This window comes from Pleurodeles waltl, chromosome 9, assembly GCF_031143425.1.
Source record: "Pleurodeles waltl isolate 20211129_DDA chromosome 9, aPleWal1.hap1.20221129, whole genome shotgun sequence".
NCBI lineage: Eukaryota > Metazoa > Chordata > Amphibia > Caudata > Salamandridae > Pleurodeles > Pleurodeles waltl.
The window spans coordinates 744404048-744429432 of NC_090448.1; positions in this window are offsets into that span (position 1 = coordinate 744404048).

Consider the following 25385-nt stretch of genomic DNA (forward strand, 5'->3'; position numbering starts at 1 on the left):
AGAATTCGGGATGCTGTTGGGAGTGTAAGGGTACTGTCACAACTTTGGATTCACAACTTTGCCCAACTGGCCAAGCCATAATAGGGGCTGACACACTAGGATGTGTCAGATATGGTCCCGTTGGATGACACTTGCATGAGTTGCTTCTGAGAGCTGAGAGAAAGTCTCTGTTGTGCCCCTGCTGTGGGAATGCCTGATTAAAACAAATGTTTTACTTTGTTTTGCAGTGAGAGAGAGGGACACACTCTCTCAGTGCTAGCTCAGTTACATAGAAATACGCACAGGCACATAGCATGTTTTTCCGCTACTCTTGACCCAGTAGCTACTGCGTTGCTCGACTGTCTTAAAGCCATAGCTGCAATGGCTATCAGCAGTGAACAGTGTAAGAGCATTGTTCTGGGTCATCCTTGTTGGGAGAAAAAAAAAAATATATATATATATTCATATGTATGCAATACATGACGAACTCCAATTCTCAAATACACTGTCTCGAACATACTCAGCTGCTGACCACTTCTCTCTCCACGAACTGACAGGCAGTATATATATATATATATATATATATATATATTTATATAGTCATAAATCATTACACAGCATCTGAGAGGTAATTTTTATCAGCTTCTCATGGCAGGAATGACGCCGGCACCATCCATCAGCTCAAGAGGTAATTTATTTTCTTATTTTATGCATGTGATCACCCAACATCCACCAATTACAATCCATAATCGTTACATATCACTGAAATGGCATTTTATAGTCAACTTTTTTAACCCAAAATAGAAAAGAGATCTGGGGCCAGATGTAGGAAGCCTTTTGCACGTCGCAAACTGCGAAAAACGCAGTTTGCGGCGTGCAAAAGGCATAACGCGATGCACAACCTCAAATTGCGAGTCGGTACCGACTCGTAATTTGAGGCTGCGACTCGCAAATAGGAAGGGGTGTTCCCTTCCTGTTTGTGACCGCATCGCCATGCTGAGTTGCTTTGTGACCGCGAATGCGGTCGCAAACCAACTCGCAGTTACCACCCACTTGAAGTGGGTGGTAACTCATTCGCAGAAGGGAAGGGGTCCCCATGGGACCCCTTCTCCTTTGTGAATGCTGAAAAAAATGTTTTTTCAGAGCAGACCTACTCTGAAAAAACCGAAACCAAATGGTTTCGGAAGTTTTTCTTTTTGCAACTCGTTTTCCTTTAAGGAAAACGGGCTGCAAAAAGAAAAAAAAAATTGCTTTATTAAAAAAGCAGTCACAGACATGGAGGTCTGCTGTCTCCAGCAGGCCACCATCCCTGTGAGTGCATGGACTCGCTATGGGGTCGCAAACTGCGACCCACCTCATTAATATTCATGAGGTGGGTCTTTGCGACCCCATAGCGAGTCGCAGAAGGTGTCTGAGACACCTTTCTGTATAACATTATGCGAGTTGCAATTTGCGAGCCGGTCAGACTCGCAAATTGCAAGTCGCAAAACTATACTTACCTACATCTGGCCCTTTGTTTTAACATAAGTGTTTCTTATTAAATCAAAATTTACATTTAATATGATTCAGAAACTGTTGCGCAGTTCTTAGTTGTATCAATATATAGTTACACTTATATTCCCTCTACCTCTATTATTTTTCTTCCTAGACAAATATCCTTAGTAAAATAAATGTTTCTACATAATTCCATTGCATGAATCCATGAGGTGCAAAACGACGGGAGGGAGGGGATTGTTTTTCATTTTAAATATACAACTATTCTGTAGGGACTATGACAGTCATTCTGACCCTGGCGGTTGAAAACCGCCAGGGCAGAGTGCCGCGGAAGCACCGCCAACAGGCTGGCGGTACTTCATGGGCAATTCTGACCGCCGCGGTCAGAAAAAGAAAAAGGTTTCCCGCCGGTTTACCCCTGCCCCAAAGAATCCTCCATGGCGGCGCTGCTCGCAGCACCGCCATGGGGATTCCGACCCCCTTCCCGCCATCCTGGTCCTGGCGGTAAAAACCGCCAGGAACAGGATGGCGGGAACGGGTGTCGTGGGGCCCCATAATGATTTTCAGTGTCTGCCTAGCGGAATGACCCCCTATGTTTCATCTCCCTTATTTTGGGATTTTTTCAAAGTTTTTTTTTTTTGGAGTCACGATAAAGTACCTTTAGGGGTGAGAACAAATTAAATTAAATTCATCTGAAATAGGGAAGGAACAGAAACTAAAAGCTTGCCACTCACTGCAGTTCATTTTGGGGAGATATTTTCTCCCCTAAGCATCTTCTTTATTTCATATCTTTCCAAGCCCCATGTTAAACTAAGATACTCGTCTCGAAGTTTAGACAACATTCAGGATAGATAAACAAATCAATTTTTGTCTCTTTCCAGATGTCTCCTTTTCTCTCCTTCCCTGTCTCTTATAGGTGTCTATGTAATTCTGCATCCATGTTCAAGCCCCACAGTATTTCAGTTCCAATCAGAATGATCCATTTGGATTCCATTCTCCTCAGTCTCTGTTCCCGATCCCCTCCCCTTTTATTTTGTTTAATGTGTTGGATACCATAATATCTCAAACCCTTTTGTACATCCTGATGTTGTTCCCATATGTGCTTCGCTATTGAGTATGTCAGGTCTTGGTTGTTTATCGCTCTTATGTGGTGCAAGATTCGTAATATAAATTATTCACTGTGCTGCCAACATATTTCTTACCACACACACATTGCAGTACATAAATCATGAATGGAGTTTCAGTCTATTCTTTCCATGATTTTCATGAGCTTCCCATCAAATGTTGTAAACTGCGTCATGTTTTTGCCATAAGTACATGCTTTGCATTTTGTGCACTTCCAAAAGCCTTGTCATTTGTCACTCAACCCATTTGGTACATTTTTCTTTTTAGGGGTCATATAACTGCTTGTCAGATGATCACCAAATGTCGGTGCTCTTTTATATGTGATCGAGGGATGGTTGGGTAGTGATTTAGACAATGTTTCATCCAACAATAATAATCTCCAATTGTCATTTATATGTTTTTTCGTCTTCTGACTCCCTACATCGAATCGCATGATGTATTGAATGGTATTTGTATTTGAGTCACAACTTCTCATTCTGGGGAAAGAGTCCATCTCTTTTCCGTTGCATCGCTCTTTTTCGTGCATCATCCAAAACCAAGTTTGTATATCCTCTTTTGAAAAATCTTTCATACATCTTGTTTATTTGAGTTTCCAATTCTGCTTCCTCTGTGCAGTCACGTTTGAGTCTCAACAATTCCTCATATGGAATACTCCATTTTCGGGCCTTTGGGTGTCCACTGTTTGGATGCAGTAAACTATTCCCACTGGTTGGTTTTCTATGCATTTTTGTGCAGATTTTTCCATCTTTTATATATACACCAATGTCTAAGTATTGGATTTCCATCTCGCTTATTTCATGTGTAAAGTTTAGCTGTTGGGGATTACTATTTAGAGATGTTATGAAATGTTCCAGTGGCTCTCTTTCTCCTTCCCATATCAGGAAGAGATCATCAATGCAGCAAACCCATAAGACAACATGATTTAACATTTCCTGATTGTTCTCTTGCCAAATCACTTGTGACTCCCACATGTCAATCAGGAGGTTCGCATATGTGGGTGAAAAAGAGGTCGGTCCCTATGGCTGTTGCTTGTTCTTGCAAATAATATTTGCCATCAAACATAAATACATTATGAGTCAAACAATACTGCAACATTTCTAGTAACATTTCAGACTGTTCCATTAAGCTAAGGGATCTAGATCTCGGAAAATGTTTACAAACCTCAATACCATCCTTATGTTTAATGGATGTATACAAGGAAATAACATCAATTGTAGCCATGATATAATTATTCTTCCAGGGTATTTTGTTAATCCTGTTTAAAAAATCCATAGAGTCTCTCAAGTATGAATGAAGATTTGAGACCTAAGGGAACAAGAATATATCAATGAATCTCGAAGTGTTCTCAAGAAGAGACCCTATTGAACTTACAATGGGGCGCCCCGGTGCATTTGTTACATTTTTATGAATTTTTGGCAGAAAATATATTGTAGGAGTAATTGGATGGTCTGTTTTTAGATATTTATATTCTTAATCTTCTAAAAATCCTTTTTCTAACCATCTTTTTAAAAAGCCATGGTATTCCACCATATAAAGATCCATGGGATTATTTTTTAATTCTCTATAATTTTCTTTGTTTCCCAATTGTCTTTTAGCTTCCTTGATATAATCATCCCTGTTTAGCAGGACAATGTTACCCCCTTTGTCCGATGGTTTAATGATGATTGTATTGTCATTCCGCAGATCCTTCAGTGCACCCCAATCCTCCGATGTCATGTCATGTATATATTTATTCATATGTATGCAATACATGACTAACTCCAGTTCTCAAATACACTGTCTCAAACATACTCAGCTGCTGACCACTTCTCTCTGCACAAACGTACAGCCAGCTCCTGAGCAGCACTGAGTAACGTACCCCTCCTTCACAAATCTATTCCAGGTCTGAACTTAGGCTCTCACACTGACCTCTCTGACACTTCCAACAGCTGTGCACACAAACCACTCCAAGACCCCGGCTATTCCTGTCTTTATCGGACAACCCACAAGCAAGGTCAAAGCTTCATTTAGCTGGGTACACTGTATACCTATTTCTTATGTTTTACTTATACAACATTTTCTATATGTTCTATTTGGCAATGTGCCTTGTGCTCATTTTGCTTCACCTACAAATTCTATTTGTTTGACCATGTCTGGCACTGAGCCTCTTTTGGTTTCTGATGTTGCTTTTTGTACAAGTATTAAAAGGATGCACTCTGGCAGCTCGGGAGAAGGAGCCTGAGAGCCTTGTTGTGCCCACTGCCTTCTCCCTTGCTGACCAGCAAGCCTTGATACCTGCAAATACATTTTGGCTCTTCCCGCGCAGCTGCTGTGTCTGGTGTTTTTCTTTCATCTCTTTGGGGAAGGGTTATAATTTTTTTCCCCAACAGATAGTGCCCAGTGACTCAGGTGCATGGAACGCCACACCAGTGTGTGGTGATTACCTTGCCGCTGTGGCCATCCAACGCATAAAGTAAACCAGGATTTTTCTTTCCTCCTCTCTGGCAGCGAACCAGGAGACTAAGGAGCAAACTACAAGTTTGCTCCGTGCAAATAATTTGATTGGCAGTGGCTAACTTTTTTGGAAAATCGTATCCCACACAGGAGAGCCTATGCCAAAGGAGATTTGGGAACATTAGCAAGGGCACCAACCACGAGTAGGATGCGAGGGGCATCTGATTGGAGAGTTGTGCTACAGGAAATGGTTTTGCAATGTGCACAAATAACTGTGTTTGAAGTGCATGTTGACTGATGGAAATGTGCAGCTGCGCTTTCCTTGTGATGCTTTTATAAAATTATGGGGGTCATTCTGACCCCGGCCGGCGGCAGTAGCCGCCGGCCTGGCTGGGACCACCAGAAGACCGTCCCGCGGTCAAAAGACCGCGGCGGTCATTCTGGGTTTCCCACTGGGCTGGCGGGCGACCGCCAAAAGGCCGCCCGCCAGCCCAGTGGGAAACACCCTTCCACGAGGAAGCCGGCTCCGAATGGAGCCAGCGGAGTGGAAGGTGTGCGACGGGTGCAGTAGCACCCGTCGCGAATTTCAGTGTCTGCTAAGCAGACACTGAAATTCAAAGTGGGGCCCTCTTACGGGGGCCCCACGACACCCCTCACCGCCATCCTGTTCCTGGCGGTCGAAACCGCCAGGAACAGGATGGCGGTGAGGGGGTCGGAATCCCCATGGCGGCGCAGCAAGCTGCGCCGCCATGGGGGATTCCTCAGGGCAGCGGAAAACCGGCAGGACACCGCCGGTTTTCCGGTTCTGACCCCGGCCATACCGCCGCGGTCAAAATGCCCTCAGGAGCACCGCCAGCCTGTTGGCGGTGCTCCCGCCGACCCCGACAGCCGGGGTCGGAATGACCCCCTATATGTCAAGTAGTGTATTACTGCATTGAGTAAACAGACTGTTTTTTTTCTTACTCTCTGTCCACTGCCTAACATTTTGCTTGCAGGATACAATCAGTTGTGTTTACCTTTCAGGGTGTAATGTGTGAGTAAAGGGAAGAATGGCCATGGTAATTCTAAAGGAAACAGGAAGGTAGTTAGCCTTCGTATGCAGAAAAAGACAAACAATTGTTTAAACAGCTGGCAGGACAGAAAGGTTGTAAATTACCACTAGGTAAGCCCTGCAGCTCAGGTTGTTGAGGAGACAAATTGTCTAGAATATGTAAGGTCATTTTGCAAGCTAGTATGGACATGAACTGATAGATGATATTAAAAATGTGGTAGAGACTATGGCCCTCATTATGAGTTTGACAGGATGCGGAGGCTGCCCGCCAAGCTCATACCGCCACCTAACCGCCAGTGCAGCCAAAACACCGCCGGCCCTATTACGAGTTCACCGCAGGGCCGGTTGTTTCCACCCACTGGCTCTGTGGTGATCAGGGCCTTAACAGTGACACCGGCTCAATTCCGAGCTGGCTGCAATGTGGCGGTGCAGCAGGTGCAGCAACACCTGTTGTGCTCCCCACTGCCCGTAATTCGAGCAGTGGAAAGCGCGACAGGGCTGTCCATGGGGGCCACCGGCACCCCCATTCTGACAGCCTTTTCCCTCTATGAAAAGGCTGGCAGATTTGGGAGTTGTAATCCCTAAGGCGGCGTTGCATGCAGCACCACCCTGGCGGATTACAACCACAAGACCGCCAGGTTGTTGACTGGCAGCACCTGGCGGTGTCGGCGGTCAACCATGGTGGCTCCGCCACGATTGTAAAGTGGTGGGCAGACCGCCACGACCGCTGTGGTCTAACCGCCACCACGAATCTGGAGGTCTTGAGAACGCCAGACTTGTAATGGTGGACTATATAATTCTCGCATTATATGATTGATTGTTTGCAGCAGTGGCTTTCAACTGCTAAAAAGCTCTCCTTTAAAAAAAGAAAGGCCATGGATATGCCGCCACAGAGAACAGGGACTATTCTTCAGTATCAGTGGTGAACAGTGAGTGCACAACTCCCAACAAAAAGGAACTAGAACTAGGAAATAATTGGCCCACAACATATAATTACTTAATTAGAATTAAGTAACTGTGTACAAACTGAGCAGCCTTTTCCGTCACTGTGTAAACAACAGTTGAAGTAGACAGGGTTAAAGCAGTACTTAATGTATCTACTAGAAGGGCTGCCACTCTGTTGTGCATTTGGACGCACAGGCAAGTGCTCATTGACAGAAATAAATTGAATAAACTGTTCCTCGCCTCTAAGCCTAAATGCCTCTATGTCAAACTAGTCGAAGGAACCGATGGGGAGCAAGTAGCTGGGAATGCTTTGACTAAGGAGAAGATTTTGGTGTTAGCTGAAAAAGAGAGGAAAAGGCAGAGATTGAATACAAATGATGAATTCAATGCCTGGTTCTCAAATGGAGACAGCAATGAGAGCAGTCACTCGAAACTCAGACTGGGCATCCATTCTGTAGGAACTGGTCTGCCTGCACCCCATTTTTCAGCCCCTCCACAAACAACTTCTATTTTTCCAACTCTTTTAGGTCCCTACTTACAACACACCCACATAGACATGCTCTTCACCTTATTTTTATATATCCATGGAAGTGGATTTAACTAGGGTATCTGACATGCCAACTGGCCCCAGAGAAAGTGGCTTCAGAACTCTGGTCCTGAATACTTGTCATTTGGAGGGGATATACCTCATGTTTTTGAAACACCAGCTCGACCTTCGACTTTTCTCCTGGGGTAGAATATAGGGTTGAGTGTTGAAGAGAAAGAGATTGAGGACGAACATGAGAGTCCAGCTGAGAAAGGGAGCTGATGAGTTCCAGGAGGAGGTAAACACTGACAGGGAAGAAATACAACTCTTCATTAATAAACTTCAGGATAAGAAAGATGCAGGAAACAACTGATACTTACACTGTTATGCTTACAGGCCCTAAAAGAAAAAGGTGAAACCACATTGCCGGATAAAATACTTTTAAGTACTGGAATAAGTGTGCCAAAAATAGTTTGGGTCGGACAGAAATATTAATGCTGTTGATTCCCTGAGAGGCCACTCAGATGACTGAAGATGCACCCGACTCTTTCACATCCAGTGTGAAATATTATGAGTGGCTTCACAAAATATTCATTGCCAATACCCCACTTCCTAGAGATGTAGAAATGGTACTAAAAATAGGATACAGTAGTAGATGTTCTTTGGTCAAAAGCGTGTTCCAAATCTCACAGAAAAGAGATTGGACCACACTGACTTATGATGTGGATCTCACAGAACGTAGGATGATTACTTGGTTAGAGTCTACAAGGGACACAATTAATGGCCTTGCCGTGAAACATGGTGACTTTTCTCAAGTTACTACCATGTTACAAGAGGCAGGTGGGTCAGTGCCTGATCACATTTCAAGATACAATAAAGCATGGGACAATAGTGCAGGGGTACCTCGGACAACAGAGGCCTTTAAGGTATTAGCCACGCACACCCTTATGAATAGGTTGTTAGCATCTGTGGCCCATAGCTGTAAACTGCACCCCCCTGATTGGTCTACTAAAGAATATCAAGAATTATACACCCTTCTGATACACATGGAAAGGGGTGGTATTTTCAAAGTAAAGAAGGACACAGCTAAAACTGACAAAGGGATGATGTTGCAGCAAATACAAAGAGAGGAGAGCCCAGAGGGAATGTACTATCAGGGGGCGCAGCATAAACAGGATGAAGGACAAGGGTACGAGGGAAGAGACAGGAGTAGGAATCAGTGTCATGTTTGCTGGAATTATGGGCACTGGGGCCCAAATTGTTGAAATTATAGAAGGAGAGTGAAAAGGAAAGAAAGATGGAGAAATGAGAGAAATGAAAGGAATTATAGAAATGACAGAAACAACAGGAATGAGAGGGTTGATAGGGATGACATCCATCCATCAGCACCCCCAATGCCCAGAGACATCCAGCAGACACTGCAGTCCATGAGGAGCCCTTTCCGTGGATCACAAGGATCAGCATAGGGCAACGTGGAGAAAGAGAGACGGTGGCCCACTTTGCAGAAATGGCATCCCAGTGCTTTATGATGAAGGTAACAGACACAACTGAGGAGAATCCCATGTTTTTAATTAAGGTAGGAGGTAAAGATCTTGATTTTTTGATTGACAGCGGTGCAATCCTATCAGCAGTACGAAGCAAGGTAGACCTCAGCAGTAGTGAAAAAGTGACCACTGTAGCTGTGAATAGGATGCTGATGCATGAAGAATTAACAGAACCCCTACCAATATCAGCTGAATATTATAAAATTACCCATCACTTCCCTTTATCACCAGATGCACCCATCAGTTTCCTGGGGAGAGACCTCCTCTGTAAATTGCATGCAACATTATATTTTTCACAAAATGGGATTTACTTACAAGTGCCTGAAGACAGGTTAGAATTGGCAAATAGAGCCCCGACTGCTTGTAAATTTAGTGTTGATTCTCTGTTATGTGCTCCTCCGGTCTTGTCTCTCTCCAGCTACACATCAGTATACATGGTATCAATAGACTCCATTACAGGGAGATGTCTATAATGACATGTTTGAAGTAGTGTCTAACTACAGCCCTGACATTGATAGTGAATTGGTCACTCATTTAATGCAGTTGACATTAGTGCCAGGACCCATACACTTTACTGAAGCATTTTTCACAAGGCCAGTGTCTGACTAGTATGCTTACATGGGCGACAAACATTTGTACTAGACAATGTAGTTACTAGAGAACCCCTTGTATGTTGGCAAGTGAGTGTTGATCTAAGACCACAGGAAGAAAGGTTATTTAAAGTGCCAGCTTCAGAGCCACATGTGTCTATAACTGTAGCACCAGGTTGCTACCCTAAAGATTCGGGGCCCATGGTCAAATGCCTTCAGGACTTACCATGAAATAAGTATTTTACATTTCCATTAGGAATAGTGTCTGTGTTGGGATATAGTGAAGGATGGTGTTGGACTTTTGAAATTATCAAGAAGTACAGGACTGCAGTTGAGGGAGGATTGTTGAAAACATGCCCTCCCCATAAAGTGACACTTAATGAAAATGCAGAATTACCTTATGCGCATCAATACAGACTGTCACCTCAGGAAGAGAAGAAAATGAAGCCTATGATTGAGTCCCTTTTACCTCAGGGTATCATTAAGAAGACTTCTAGCCCCTGTAATAGTTCTGTTATTCTACTTCCCAGTGGCAATACTGGAGAATATAGGTTCATACAGGATTTACACCAGATAAATAACATTTGTAGTTCCCTTAGCAACTTTTGTGCCTGACACCAATAGGATATTATCTTCTATACCTGTAGAGGCAGAGTACTTTTCAGTCATAGATCTTTGTTCTGCGTTTTCCAGCATTAGAGTCCATCCAGAGAGTGAGTTCCTCTTTGCCTTTGCGCTAAAGGATACCCAGTACACTTTCACACAATTATCTCAAGGCTTCACTGAGAGTGCCACGGTCTATGCGCATGCAGTAAAGAGAGACTTGGACAGCCTACACCTGGAAGGTGGTAGCGTTGTCTTGCAGTATGCTGATGACCGACCTCCTTGTGGCAACACCATAACTTGAAGCCTGTGAAAAAGACACTGTAGCTCTGTTAAACCACATCCAGGATAGAGGAAACAAAGCCACATTGTCAAAACTCCATTGCTGCCAAAGAGAGGTATGTGGTATTCAAAGGTACACACCACATATTACCTGACAGAATAAAAATGACTCAGAGCATGTGCCCCCTTCCACCAAGAAAGGAATGATATCCTTCCTGGGGATGATGATCTACTGCCACCAGTGGATACCGGAGTACAAAATCTTATGGTGCCATCTTGAGAAAATGAACACTAAAAGATACGCCCATCATTGTATGGACTAATGAACTGGCAGACTGTTTCAAGAAACTGAAAGAGACATTGGCCCTCATTACAACCGTGGCGGTCGGTGTTAAAGTGGGGGTAATACCGCCAACAGGTGGGCTGTAACAAAAATGGGATCACGACCATAGCAGAAACCGCCAACACAGACAGCCAGTTTAACACTCCGACCGCCACGGCGGTAGCAACAAACACCGCGGCGGTCACCGCCAACAGACAGACGGAAGACAATGTACCGCCCACCCCATCACAACCTGCCAATCTGCCAGCTTTTCCGGGGTGGTACCAACGCCATCAAAAGCAATGGCAGAAACAGAACACAGAAGGGAAACCACTCACCTATCGACACTCAACGAAGAACCAGGACGCCATGGAGCCCGAGTTACAGGTCCTGCCCATGCTGGTCTACCTCCTCATTTATCAGGAATTCCAAAGGCGGCGGCGACGACCACGGTGAGTACTGCACCTATACACAGGGGAGGGGGGGGAGGAAAAAGAGAGTGACACACACACAAAACACATCACACCCCACCCCCGCCCACAACACCATACACACAAACACAGGCAACAACATTACATTTACACCCCGTAACCCCCTGGAAGAACGCAAGGACAAAATGAATTGAGTCAAATCAGTGATATATTAGGAATATGCAGATATACTTAACAGATAGAAAAACAGTATTTACAAAAATATCAAATATGTGCATAAGGCCGTACATTGTCCTTTCCAAATGTCCATGGGCCACTGGGCCAAAAATCATGGGCCAAGCCCACACTTGACTCCTGCCTCAATACGGAGAGAACACTGCAGGGACATTAGGTTGAAAACACACAGGCACCTCAGGGGGATAGGGAAGGGGGGGCACCTCAGCCGGAAGATGGGACAACTCCACTGCTCCTGGAGGGGGCTCCATGCTCACAGAGATGTCCTGGGGAGTGCAAAGCCACAGTCTCTCAAGTGTTTTTTTTTCCCACTGCTTGGTCCTGGGTAGTGCAAAGCCACCGTCTCTCTAGTGGGTGGTTTGCCCACTGCTTGGTCCTGGGGAGTGCAAAGCCACAGTCTCTCTAGTGGGTGGTTTGCCCACTGCTTGGTCCTTGGGAGTGCAAAGCCACAGTCTCTCTAGTGGATGGTTTCTCAACTGGTTCTGGAGGGGGCCTTGCTCATCCTGCCAAGGAGGGGGTGAGTGGATGTATATCTCCACTGGTTCTGGAGGGGGCCTTGTGCCCAGTGTGCTTCGTCCTGCCAAGGAGGGGGTGAGTGGATGCATATCTCCACTGGTTCTGGAGGGGGCCTTGTGCCCAATGTGCTTCATCCTGCCAAGGAGGGGGTGATTGGATGCATATCTCCACTGGTTCTGGAGGGAGCCTTGTGCCCAGTGTGCTTCTTCCTGCCAAGGAGGGGGTGAGTGGATGCATAGCTCCACTGGTTCTGGAGGGGGCCTTGTGCCCTGTGATGCAGCACTTGGGGTATGACAGTTCACATTCCCTCACCTGGGTGTCTGAGGTATGAGATTTGCAAGGACCACGTTGCATGATAGTCCATGGAGGCAGGGCTAGACTCCATCCTGCGGCGGCTAAGGCTGCAAACTGGTGTTAGTGCGGTGCTGGTGAGGGTGCTGCCAGTGGTGGTGAGAGGCTCCAGCCCGTCTCCTGCTGCCTCGGACGGCTGCCCACTGGGGCTGCTGCTGCTGGTAGCGGTCCTACTGTCAGCAGAGCAGGTGGTGGTGCTTACGGTGGGGCTGTTGGCGGTGCTGGCTGTGGTGCAGGTGCCGGTGCTGTCAGTGGTGGAGGGAGGCTCCAGCCCTTCTCCTGCAGCCTCGGACGGCTACCCACTGGGGATGCTGCTGCTGACAGTAGTGGTGCTAGCGGCGGTGCAGGTGGCGGTGCTTGCAGCGGTGCTTGCGGTAGGGCTGCTGGCGGTGCTGGCCACTGTGCAGGTGGTGGGTCTGGCGGTTGTGCTGGTGGGCACCAGGCCTTCACCTGCAGCCTCTGACGGCTGAAGTGCCTTGCCTTGGGTTTTCTGCCCCTTCCTCACCTTGGAAGATGCTGTTGTGACCTTGGCTCTTGCAGCTGGAGTTTTGGAGGAGGCCTTGCTGGGTGGGTCGTGCTCCTTGCCCTTGCCCTGGGGTTTTGGGGATTGGGACTGGGCAGAGGAAGTTGTAGGGGGAGGCTAGAGACAGGAGCAATGGCTGCCATCAGTGTGGAGGCCAAAGCCTGAAATGCTCTCTGTTTGGCCGCCACGCCAGAGTGAATGCCCTCCAGGTAAGCATTTGTTTGTTGCAAATGCCTCTCGACACCCTGGATGGCATTCAGAATGGTTGACTGCCCAACAGTGAGGGATCTCAGGAGGTCAATAGGCTCCTCACTGAGGGCAGCAGGGCTGACTGGGGCAGGGCCTGAGGTGCCTGGTGCGAAGGAGATGCCCACCCTCCTGGGTGAGCGGGCATGGGAAACACGCTGAGGAGCTGCTGGGAGGGCGGTGCTGTACCTGTTGTTGGGGTGGGCACACAGGTGTCCACCACCGCCAGGGAGCTTCCATTGGGGGAGGAGTCGCTGTCTATGGTCTCCCCTGCTGTTCCCGTCATGGTGCTCCCCTTGCCCTCTGTCCCACTGGCGCCCTCACCGTAGGTGGATTCGGGCTCCAGGCCCATGTCACCGGTGCCTCTGTTCCTCCGCCAGATGACAAGGACAGGGTGACAAAACAAAAAGCGGGGGGGAGACAGAGGATACACTTGGTCAGTGCTAGCAAAACCACTAACGTTGGTGTACAAAACACACAGGGTGCAGCCCTATGCACTAGGCCATGCCCAACCATTTACTAAGATAGTCACCAGCCCATGGGGTACAATGCCTAACGCCATTAGCTGCACACCTGAAACCCACAGGACCCTGCCCAGTAGTAGATACCCACTAACACTATTGGGGTAGGAGTGCTTCAGAGCCTGCCCAACAAGGACCTACCCTGCCATCTTCGCCCTGGCCTAGGGGCACTGATAGCCCACATCCCCCACCCAGGTACCTCTTTAAAAAAAATAAAAAAAATATTAGTTTTTACAATATAGATACATAATACAAGCCTTTATCAAGTATGTTACAGGATAAACATTTCTAATTGAGCTACATTCAAACTTCTATCCCCCCCCTAATTGCGCACATACGTTCCAATCTAGAATATCAGTATTACTTCTTGCTGTATTGGCTAGATACTTAGGCGTGTGTCGCCGTGTTGTGGGGCCCTTCATTCACTTACTGGGGAGGCCCTGCTGTAGCTGGGTCCGAATATCGAACCGGCGGGTCGCGCACTGCGAGAGGGAAACGTGATGTGAGGGGGTGGCCATATTTGAATCTTTAGATGTTTGCCCTTTGCATTTTCTAGTGTACTTGTGTGTGGGGCATGGGCCCGTGTTAGATATGCATGGGTTGTGGGGAGGAGTGGGGCGCGGGGGCTTCGTCCTGCTAGTGTACTGTTCGGTATTGTGTGGTCTTTTCTAAGTATGGCTGGTTATACTTAGCGCCTTCCCACTTCATGGGGGTTTATCATCGTTCTTAGCCTCAAGTTTAGTTACCAATGTTCCCCAGGCCTCGCTCCCTGTACGCTGTTGACCATTACGTGCAAGTTTTACCAGTACCTGATGTTCTGTGCGGGCCCAGCGCAGAGTGAGGGTGCGCCAGCTTTTCAGGTCGGGGGCGTTAGGCGCTTTCCAGTGCATTGCTATTAATCTTTTGTACATCACGCAGGCTAGATCCGTGAATTTATGTAGGTGTTTGTGCTTTTTTTCTCTTGACTTCAACCCCAGTATGCAGGACCTAGGATCCATCTCCAGCCCCAGGCCCGTCAACTCCGACACCTCCTCTATCACCCTGTTCCATATTGTTTTTACTTGAGGGCACTCCCAGACCATATGATAAAAGTGCGCCAATTGCGCTTTACATCTGGGGCATGACTGCTCCGTTTCAGGGAACATTCGCTTTATTCTGGCTGGGGACATATACGTTTAGTGTATATAATTAAACTGGGTGTATCGAAATCTCGGGTTTCTCGACACTCCCCGGGCGTGACATAGTACTTTCGGCCAGTCCACTAGTGGAATCGGGTTAGGGAGTACAGTGTTCCACCTCTCCCTGGAGCTCTCCAGGTAAGGTTCCAGGGGCTTGCTAAGGATCTTATATAAGGATGAGATTACTTTTGTTTGGGCGTCGTCCTGTAGTATGTGGTGTATTATGGGGGAGATCTCTGGTTCTGATGCACCTGCCCCCCATGTTTGTTTGATTGCGTGGCATATTGCGTGGTACGCCAGGAATTGCCCGGGGTTCACTGCGGTGAGAGCCTGCACAGCCTCAAACGACATTAATTTGCCATCATTGAAGCAGTCTCCCACCGTCTGTATGCCGGCCTCCGACCACACCGACAACTGGTGTGATACTGCATGGAGCCCTCCCGGTAAATGGTCCAACGGTATGTGCGGAGAGTACGGGAGAGTCCTGCATCTCTTCTTGACATAATTCCCCCAACAGGCATGTGCTACTGTGAGCAGTGGGTTATCGAGACCTTTTTTGGGGTGTTTGTTTGAGAGCCATGTTAGCAGTGGGATTTCTTTTAGCCGGGAGCGTAGCCATGTAGCTTCAGCAAATTCTGGCCTATGGAACCAAAGCTGTACCCACTGCAGCTGAGCTGTCGCGTAGTACAACTCAAGGTTGGGGGCACCCAGTCCACCCGCGTCCACTGGGCGTTGCAGTGTGGCCAGTGCCACTCATGCTCTTCCCCCGCCACATATGAGCTGTGTTAGCATTGCGTTCTGGTCCCTGAAATAACTTCTGGGTATGATGATTGGCAAGGCCGCAAAATAATATAGTAGCCTGGGTAATATCAGCATTTTTGCGATCACCACCCTGCCATGCGGTGATAGTGGCAGTTTGGTCCAAAAACGCAATGATCCCTTCATGGAGGCCAGCGCCCTCCCCAGGTTGCCATCTCTTAGGTCCTCTATGTTGTGGTATATGTGTACCCGGAGGTATTTAAATGTGTCAAAGCACCATTTCAGGCATCCCGGCGGGCCATTTCCTGTCTGTCCGACGGCCACTTGACCAATGGAAACACACACGATTTTTCCCAGTTTACCACTAGGCCGGATATTCTTCCGTACTCAGCCAGTAGTGATATCACTGAGGGTATCACCTCAGTCCCTTTGCGGGTGTATATTAAAGCGTCGTCTGCGTATAGTGATATTGCATGGTGGACCCCATTTCTAATTATTCCCCAACTGCTTTCCATGGAGCGTACTTTAGTTGCTAGGGGTTCCATTGCTATGGCAAATAATAATGGGGAGAGGGGGCAGCCTTGTCTCGTGCCCCTGGTGACTGGGAAGCTGTCAGATATGACTCCCCCATCTTTACTCTGGCTTGAGGGTTAGAGTATAGTGTCCTAACCCAGCGCGTGTAGTTGGGGCCCATTCCCATTCGTCGCATTGTGGACAGAAGGAAGTCCCACTCTAGCGTGTCGAACGCCTTTTCACTGTCAAGTGATAACACCATGTCATCGTGTGCGTCCGATGGGGTGTCTCCTATTATGCTCAGGAGTCTGCGGATATTTAAGAATGTGTTACGCTTCGGGATGAATCCGTTTTGGTCCTCGTGTATTAGAGTGTTCATAATGGGAGCTAGCCTGTTTGCCAATATTTTACCCAGTATTTTACAGTCTGTGTTTAAGAGCGAGAGGGGTCTGTAAGATTTGACATCTGCAGCGTCCCGTCCTTGTTTGGGGAGTACCACTATCATGGCCTCTCTCTGGGATGGAGGCAGTAGTTCATTGGTCCATGCCTCCTCGAACACCTTGAGCAGGTGGGGCTTCAAGTGTGACGAGTAAGCGGTGTAGTACTCTGCCGTAGGCCGTCTATACCCGGCGCTTTATTCTTGGGCATCTGCGCTAAGGCTAAATCTATTTCGTTAGTCGTGACGGGGGCCTCGAGGGTGTCCCTGTCTGCTTGAGATAGCTGCGGCAATGACGAGCCCCCCAAGAAGGCACTGAGCTGTGCAAGTGTACATGAGGTGCTTTTGGTATATAAGTTCGCGTAGTATTCTCTAAACGTTTCGTTAATCTCGATTTGTGTAGTGACCGTTGTTTGTGTATCAATCCGGATACTCCAGATGGGGAGCCGTTGCCGATCTTCCCTCAGTAGCCATGCCAGCATTTTTCCCGATCTATCACCTTCCGTTTGCAGTCTCTTTAAATGGTGGTTGTAATCATGGAGACGAAGTCTGTTATCTGCCTAGTTATATTTTATGCGCACTGCTTTTAGTACTGTGTGGGGGGCCTCCCCCCGCTCAACTGCTATTTCTGCTGCTCTTAGTTCCCTCTCTAGGTTAGCAATTTCCGTTTGCAAGGTGCGCCTCACTCCCCAGCTGGAGGAGATACACTGACCTCGTATCACCGCTTTGTGAGCTTCCCACTCCGCCGCTCGAGAGTTTGCAGTTAAGTTGTTCGTTTCCCAGTACTGTTGCAGTGTGGTGTTCAGTGTTTCTGCGTATGCCTGATCTTGAAGAGCGTCTACCTGCAACCGCCAAGTGGGGACGCCCTGCCGTCTCCTGCCCCAACCCAGTGTTACCCTCAGTGGGGAGTGGTCTGAGAGTGTTTTTGCTAGGTATTCTGTCCCATTGACTAATGCCCCTATGTCCTGTGTGCCCCATGTTATATCAATTCTAGTGTGTGTTTTGTGCGGGGCAGAATAGAATGAATATTCCCTCTGCTGTGGGTGTCTCATGCGCCATACATCATGGAGCCTCATATCGTCTGCCCATTTCTGCAGTGGACTTGTGGTGCGCCTTCTCATTGACGAGCCCCCTTGAGCGTGAGATCTATCTAGTGTAGTATTCGGTGTGCTGTTGAAATCGCCGCCCCAGATGGCAGGGGCTGACGGGTTCGACAATGTTGTAGGCGTGAGTGTGTCCAGAAATACCGCTGTTGGGGGCGTATATCCCTACTATGGAGAGTTGTCTACCGTCCAGCTGGCCTTCCACCACCACGTATCTGCCCCGTGGTTTATTCTATGTGCCGTCTGGAGCAATGGGACCCCGCATGCAATCCATATCAGTACTCCCCTTGCGAATGCCGAGTATGTTGTGCCTATCAACTGCCCTCCCCAACTCACACGCAATTCCCGAAGATCTGACTCCAGTAAGTGCATCTCCTGCAGTATGGCAATATGTATGCCCAGTCGCCTGAGATGCACATAGACACGAGATCTTTTACTCCCTGCTCCCAGGCCCCTCACATTCCAAGTCACTATGTCATATTGATCCCTGTTGTGATTAATGCGCGATGCCATGTGTGTACATTAATTCTACCTGTACGTGGTCTTCCGTCTCGCTGCGCGACCCACCGGTCTGCGGCCCCTCCGCTGAGGCTATTTACTGTTAATGCCTGCTTCAGCAGTATTCCGAGTTTTGGGATTGGAACTGTATTGTGCGTCTTAACTAAGTTACTACTTCCTCCCACCCCAACTTGTTTCCCTACCCAACTAATAACTTGTGTGAGACTACTTAACATGTTAATGTGTGTGAGAACCTGTATCCATCTGGATATCCGAGGTGGAGTTGACATACCGACCGGATGTGGCTCTTTTATGGGGCTCACATCTGTCCGCAGACTTAATCTGTAAATACTTTTTAGGGGCGCCTCCAGAGTGTACGATCCTCCTCCCTGGACCCCTCAACCCCGACAACTCCCAGGGCGCCCCCTCCTCTGGCAAATGTGTGAACAATTAAAAGATACTCGTTGTTGGGAGAGGGCGTCCTCTCCAGTGTCCTCCGTTGTTCAGGGGGTCACCCTCTTCATCCGGCCCCCTCTTCCAAGGGTACTGTTGTGGAGGAGGTGCAGCTGTACGCTGTTAAAGTTCGTCTGCTGTTCTGGGGGTAACCTTCGGTCCCCTCAGCTCTCCTGTTATGGTGGAGTCGGAGCTGGCCGTGTCCGAGTCTAAATTGATCTCTGGGGTCACCCTGATTACTTCGAAATTATTTTGTGTTAGCAGGGGGGTCTCTTTTAACACTTTGGCTCTCTCTTCAGCTACTTGTTGAGCCGACGGCAGCCCCCTGGTGCGTCTTCTGGAGCGTTTCCTTGACTCGGATGTGGTCCATTCCACTCCGCCCTCAGTGTTATCTCGGGGATGCGCCAGGCCCTTGGCGTGTAGCCATGTCCAGGCGTCCTCTGGGGAGGTGAATATATGGATTCGGTCTTCTGTAACCACTCTTAATTTAGCTGGGAACAATAGGGCGTATTTAATGTCATGTTCACGCAGACGTTGCTTGATTTTAAAGTATGAGTTTCGTTGTGTTTGCACCTCCTGTGTGAAGTCTGGGTATGCGTTAATAACTGAGTCCTCGAAGTTGAATGGGCCTTTGCTGCGGAACTGCTGTAAGATTGCATCTCGGTCCCTATAATTCAGGAATCTAGCAATCAATGGTCTGGGTGGTTGACCGGGGGGCGAAGGTCTGCCCGGTATTCTGTGCACCCTTTCCACCGAGAAGAGCTTGGATGAGGCCCCGTTTAAAACTTCTTTAGTTAGTCATTGTTCTAGGAATATTTCCATGCTGAGCTGCTGCATTTTTTCAGGGAACCCCAGAAAGTGAATATTATTGCAGCGCGATCTGCTCTCCGCCTCTTCCGTGCGTCTCCTCAGCACCTTCAGTTCCGCATCAAGGCGTTGGATTTGTTTTTGGTTGTCCTGGGTCGTGGGAGTCAGTTCGGCCAGCCCTTCTTCTGTCGTTTTCACTCTCTCCGACAACTTGCGATGATCCACCCTCAATAAGTTCAGGTCTTGCGAGACCGCATCTATTCTACTTTCCAGGGATGTTTTAGTGTCCATAATCGCCTGCAGTACTTTCTCGAGCTGCGCGGATTGTGATGCGAGTGAACATTCTAATGTTTGTAGGGACGGGCTTGCCTGTTGATCACTAGTTGCCGCGTTGTGCGTGTTTCTGTCTTGGTTCCCTGGCTGATTTAAGCCTGCCTGCCATTTTGCCAGTCTGGTTGGGGCTTTGTAGGGTGCAACGAAGTGTTACTCAGCCCAGTCTTGTCAGCTGATTGCCCTTTTACTGCTGATTATTAGTTCGGTGTGTGCTCCTCTTCTTCCCAGGTTTCGCTCAGGGGGGTGGGAGCCGGGCCGGGCCGGCACACCACTCCTGGCTGCCCAGCACGTGCCCCCGCTAGCGCCCAAGGCCGCACGAAAGGGGGGCCGTCGCCCAGCCCTGCAGTCCCGGCCCCAGGCTGTGTGGGGGTGCCGCCTGCCCCTCGGAGCAACCGAGCACCTGCCACTAAGTGTAGCTGTAGCACAGCCTGAGGACAAAGGTATTAACAGCGGGAGTCAACGCCGGAAGGTCTGGGCAACTCAAGGTGTCCGCTCCCCGGCGGGGGCCCCACTCGCCTCTTCAGCCCCCTGCACGTCTCCCAATGGCTCCCAAGGCGGGTGGAGGGGGCTGCCGGGGGCGGCACGCCTATCTCCGCCTTATGTTTCCACTCGCTCTCCCCAGACTCCTTATATCTTTCTATGGCCCCTGGGACCGGGGCCAGTGGGCTCACTCTTGGTGCTCTGTTGATTGGAGGGGGGGGCGATGCTCCGTGTGCAAGGAGCAGCCGTGCTGTCCTCCCCTCTATTTGGCAGCGAGGCGGTGGGAGGGAGGCAGTTCCAGTCTTCACTCGACTCCCAAGGCCGGGAGTCGAGCCTCCTGTTGCTTTCCCCTCCTTAACTCCGGGCAATTGGGCTGTTGCCTCCTCGTAGATTTGCCACAACTCAATCCTGGGGCTGCTGTCCCTGTAGCGCTGTACTCTGTGTCGTCCCGAGGTGCTCAGCCGAGCCCCAGCAGGCAGGCGTCCCCCGCCTCTGGGGACGCACCGCACCACCTATGTAGAGCACTACGGGCAATCCGGCCCCCACCGGGAAGGACGCACACACCAGCCCCCGGCGCCGCTCCAGCCGCGAGAGCGCCGGGAGCAATTTCAACAGCCCCCGCTGTGCGAGGGGGATCCCGTCGAAGATCCACGAGGGCAGGCCCGTCGCTCCACTTCGCCGCCGGGGATTACCTCTCCTGCGGCGGAACTTCGACCATCTCCCCCAGAGGAGGGCTCCGGTAAGGTCCGCCTGTTCCTCTCTGTACCCCGGCCGGGGACCGCTGGACTGAGTGCCTCTAGTTCCGTCTCCTGGTTGTGGGGCGGGTTCTGAGGGCTGCAGCGTCAATTCAGCTGGTGCCGGGTTTCGCCTGCTCGCACCGATACTCCTGAGTTGGCTATCTTTGTCTCGGGGGCCGGTGGAACTCCGGAGGCGCCCTTCAGGATTTATTTGGCGAGTCCGGGATGGAGCTTGAGCACTAGGCTTCCATCCCGGTCGCCATCTTGGCTCCTCCCCCACCCAGGTACCTCTTAACACGTGCAAAGTCAGGATTAAAAATCTGTACTCACCCCCTTGTGGCTGCTGTGATGCCTTCAAGCGCCCATCGAACTGCGGATAGGCCACCGCCAGGATGCGGAACATCAGAGGGTCATGGTGCGAAAAGCACCCCTTCTTCATTGAGAGGCCAGCCCCAGCTGGGCCTCCGCCGTCTTCCTTGCCCAGCTGCGCAGGTCCTCCCACCTCTTGCGGCAGTGGGTGCTCCGCGTGTGAAAGACCCCCAGGGTCCGCACCTCCTTGGCGATGGCACGCCAAATACCCTTTTTGTGGTGGTGCTGACCTGCATGGAAAAGACAGCAGAAAAGGGAATTTAGTCAACCGTCTGGACCTTCACACTCATGGCCCACCGTATCGCTCCCATCCCCTGATGCACATACATTGACCACCTTACATGCAGCACTCTGGCCAGGATGCCTCTGCCCCCCCTACATGTGGCTTACATACACAGCACTCCATACATTCATGGCCCCCGCATCATGCTCACAGTGTACTCACCTGTATGTCTGGAGGACCATAGAGTAACGTGTACTGGGGTAGGACCCAATCCACCAGTTTCTCCAATTCCTCTGCAGTGGAGGCAGGGGTCATTTCCCCAGACACATGAGCCATTGTCGCTTCCAGACACAGGTCACAGCAGCAATTGCAGTGTAGGTCCTCTCCTGTTGAAGGTCAGGTAGCAAGTGAGTGAACAGATAGAAAATGGCAGTGACGTCCGCGGCGGTGCGTACCGTCACTGCCGGCGTACATCACCATTGGCTCCTGGAACCTTGAGGGCCCAATGATAACCAATGCGAAGTTGCGCGGCGGTCTTCGACCGCCTTCCGCGATGGCGAACAACGCCAGCGCAATTACCTCATTTCCACTTGTCCCTCCTCACAGGTCAGGCAGCCGCCATTTAAGGGGGGCACAGGGCATGGCACCTAACTGCATCACAGCAGACATTGGCACAGCAACTGACTGTCGGATTCACATCTTGTTTCTGTAAAGTAAGCAAATCATCATTAGTGCAATAGATGTGGGAATATGACTCTCTGCTCACCGTTTTCTTCCATAGGCTTCAACCACTGAGGCTGAATATGAGATGGTGGCATCCTCCGGTGTACAGACCCCTGGTGGACCTTGCGACAATGGAGGATAGACACATTGTGATAACCTACAGACTTGATTGTGCCACAATCATAGAACTGTGTGCACAATTGGAGCCAGACCTGATGTCAGCTATCTGCCAGCCAACAGGTATCCCCCCTCTAGTGCAGGTCCTGTCAGTGCTCCATTTCCTGGCTAGTGGTTCCTTCCAAAAAACAGTGGCCATGGCATCAGGGATGTCCCAGCCAATGTTCTCCAATGTGTTGACCAGAGTGTTGTCTGCCCTGCTGAAACACATGCACAGCTACATCGTGTTCACCCAGGTGGAGGATTTGGCCACAGTGTAAGCTGACTTTTCTGCCCTGGGACATATCCCCAACATCATTGGTGCCATTGATGGTGCACATGTGGCATTTGTCTCCCCCTGGAGAAATGAACAAGTTTTCAGGAATAGAAAAAGCTATCACTCTATGAATGTGCAGATGGTGTGTTTGGCAGACCAGTACATCTCCCATGTGAATGCCAAGTATCCTGGCTCTGTGCATGACGCCTTTATGTTGAGGAATAGCAGCCTCTCATATGTGATGGGCCAACTCCAGAGGCACCGGGTGTGGCTAATAGGTGAGCCCAAGGTCCCCACATGCTATGAGTAGGTGTTTGGGTATGGGGTTGGCCCTAAGGGTTAGTGTGTGTCTAACAGTTGTCCCTCGATATTTGCAGGTGACTCTGGTTACCCCAACCTCTCATGGCTACTGACCCCAGTGAGGAATGCCAGGACAAGGGCAGAGGAACGTTACAATGAGGCACACAGGCGTTCAAGGAGGATTATTGAAAGGACCTTCGGCCTCCTGAAGGCCAGGTTCCGGTGCCTCCATCTGACAGGTGGCTCCCTGTACTACTCACCCAAGAAGGTGTGCCAGTTCATGGTTGCATGTTGCATGTTGCACAACCTGGCCTTGAGACGCCAGGTGCCTTTTCTGCAGGAGAATGTGCCTGGAGATGGTCTTGTGGCAGCGGTGGAGCCTGTGGACAGTGAGGAAAAGGAGGCTGAGGAAGAAGATGTTGACAACAGAAGCACTATAATTCAGCAGTACTTCCAGTGACACACACGTAAGACACTGTAAGTTCACTTTAGATTTCAGTTTTCTGTTGGACATTGTACATGGCAGCCTGTTTCCCTATGTCTATGACCACTGACTGTACCCTTTGGCGTCTCTATTTTCAGATCTCTGTGCCCCACTCTGGTTCCTGCTATGTGTACTGCTGCCCACCAAAGGTCATTCCAAAGTATATTTCACTGTACATTTGAGTTGCAATGCTTTGATAATGCTGTACTAATACATATGTGAATCATTTGACAGATTCCAGATTAGTATTTGTTCCAAGTGTGTTTATTTAAGTGCTCATAAGTAGAGGGGGATGTGTAATGGGCTGGGCTGATGGTGGAGGAAAGTCCATGGTAGAGTCCAGTCTCTTGGTATCACAAGTGCATTGTCCAATGGGGCATAGGAAGGGGAGTAATGGCAGTTCAAGGTGGACAGGGTGACAGAGTGGGACAGAAGGGTGACAATCAAGAGAGTCTTATTTCCTGGCGGGGGTCTTGGCAATGTTCACTGGCTTCTGCCTGGATCGCAGAGACCATTTGTGAGGAGGTTCTCCTTCTGCAGGGGGTGGGGTGCTGGTGGCCTGTTGTTCTTGTGGTGGGGCCTCCTGTCCACTAGCGACGACAGAGGCGGAAGGCTGTTCATCGGTTTGGCTAGTGTCAGGCGCCCGCTGTTGTGCCACTGCCTCCCTCATGGTCTTGCCCATGTCAGCCAGCACCCCTGCAATGGTGGCCAGGATGGTGTAGATGTTTTTTAGGTCATCCCTGATCCCCAGGTACTGTCCCTCCTGCAGCCGCAGGGTCTCCTGCAACTTGGCCAGATTCTGGCCCATCGTCTCCTGGGAATGGTGGTATTCTCCCAGGATGTTGGAGAGTGCCTCGTGGAGAGTGGGTTCCCTGGGCCTGTCCTCCCCCTGTCGAACAGCAGTCCTCCCTGCTTCCCTGTGTGTCCTGTGCCTCTGTCCCCTGAACAATGTGCCCACTGCCACTGACCCCAGGTCTCTGATCGTCCTGGTTTGTGGGGTTGCCTGGGCTCCCTGTAGTGGTGGACACACTGCTGACTGACGAGTCCTGGGGACAGTGGCATGGGCCCGCTGGGTGGGTGCTGTGCTGGTGTTTACTGAGGGGGAGGCTCTGTGGTGGATTGGGACTGTGGCAGGGGAACCGACTGTCCAGAGGTCCTGGATGGGCATCCTGATCCAGGTGTGCAGGGCTGCTGTCATCACTGTGGGCCTCTTCGGGGGGGACTGGATGTAGCTGGCACCTTCTCTCCGGTGATTTGAGTATGGGTCCTGTGAGGATGCAAATGCAGTGTTATTATATCTGCGTGTGCCATCTTGTGAATGGGTGTGTTTCCCTGTATGATTGTGATTTCCCTGTCAGCTTGGCCTTGTGTGAGTGGTGATTTTGTGGGCTGGGTGAGTCTCTCTACTGGGCATGCTGTGGTGATGGGTGTCCATGCAGGTCTGTGTTGGGGGTCCATGCATTGGTATTAAATGCAGGGCTTGGTATTGGGATAGGTGGGTTGTGATGGTGGGGTATGCGTGAGGTGGTGGAGTGATGGGGTGACGGCAGGGGTAGGAGTTTGTGGTGGCATGCAGGTAGGGTGGGGAGGATAAAGTAGTAAAGATTTGACTTACCAGAGTACAGTCCTCCTGCTACTCCTGAGAGGCCCTCAGGGTGCATTATTGCCAAGACTTGCTCCTCCCATGTTGTTAGTTGTGGGGGAGTAGGTGGGGGTCCACCGCCAGTCCTCTGTACGGCTACCTGGTGTCTTGCAACCACGGAACACACCTTCCCACGTAGGTCGTTCCGCCTCTTCCTGATGTCATCCCTAGTTCTGGGGTGCTGTCCACGGCATTGAC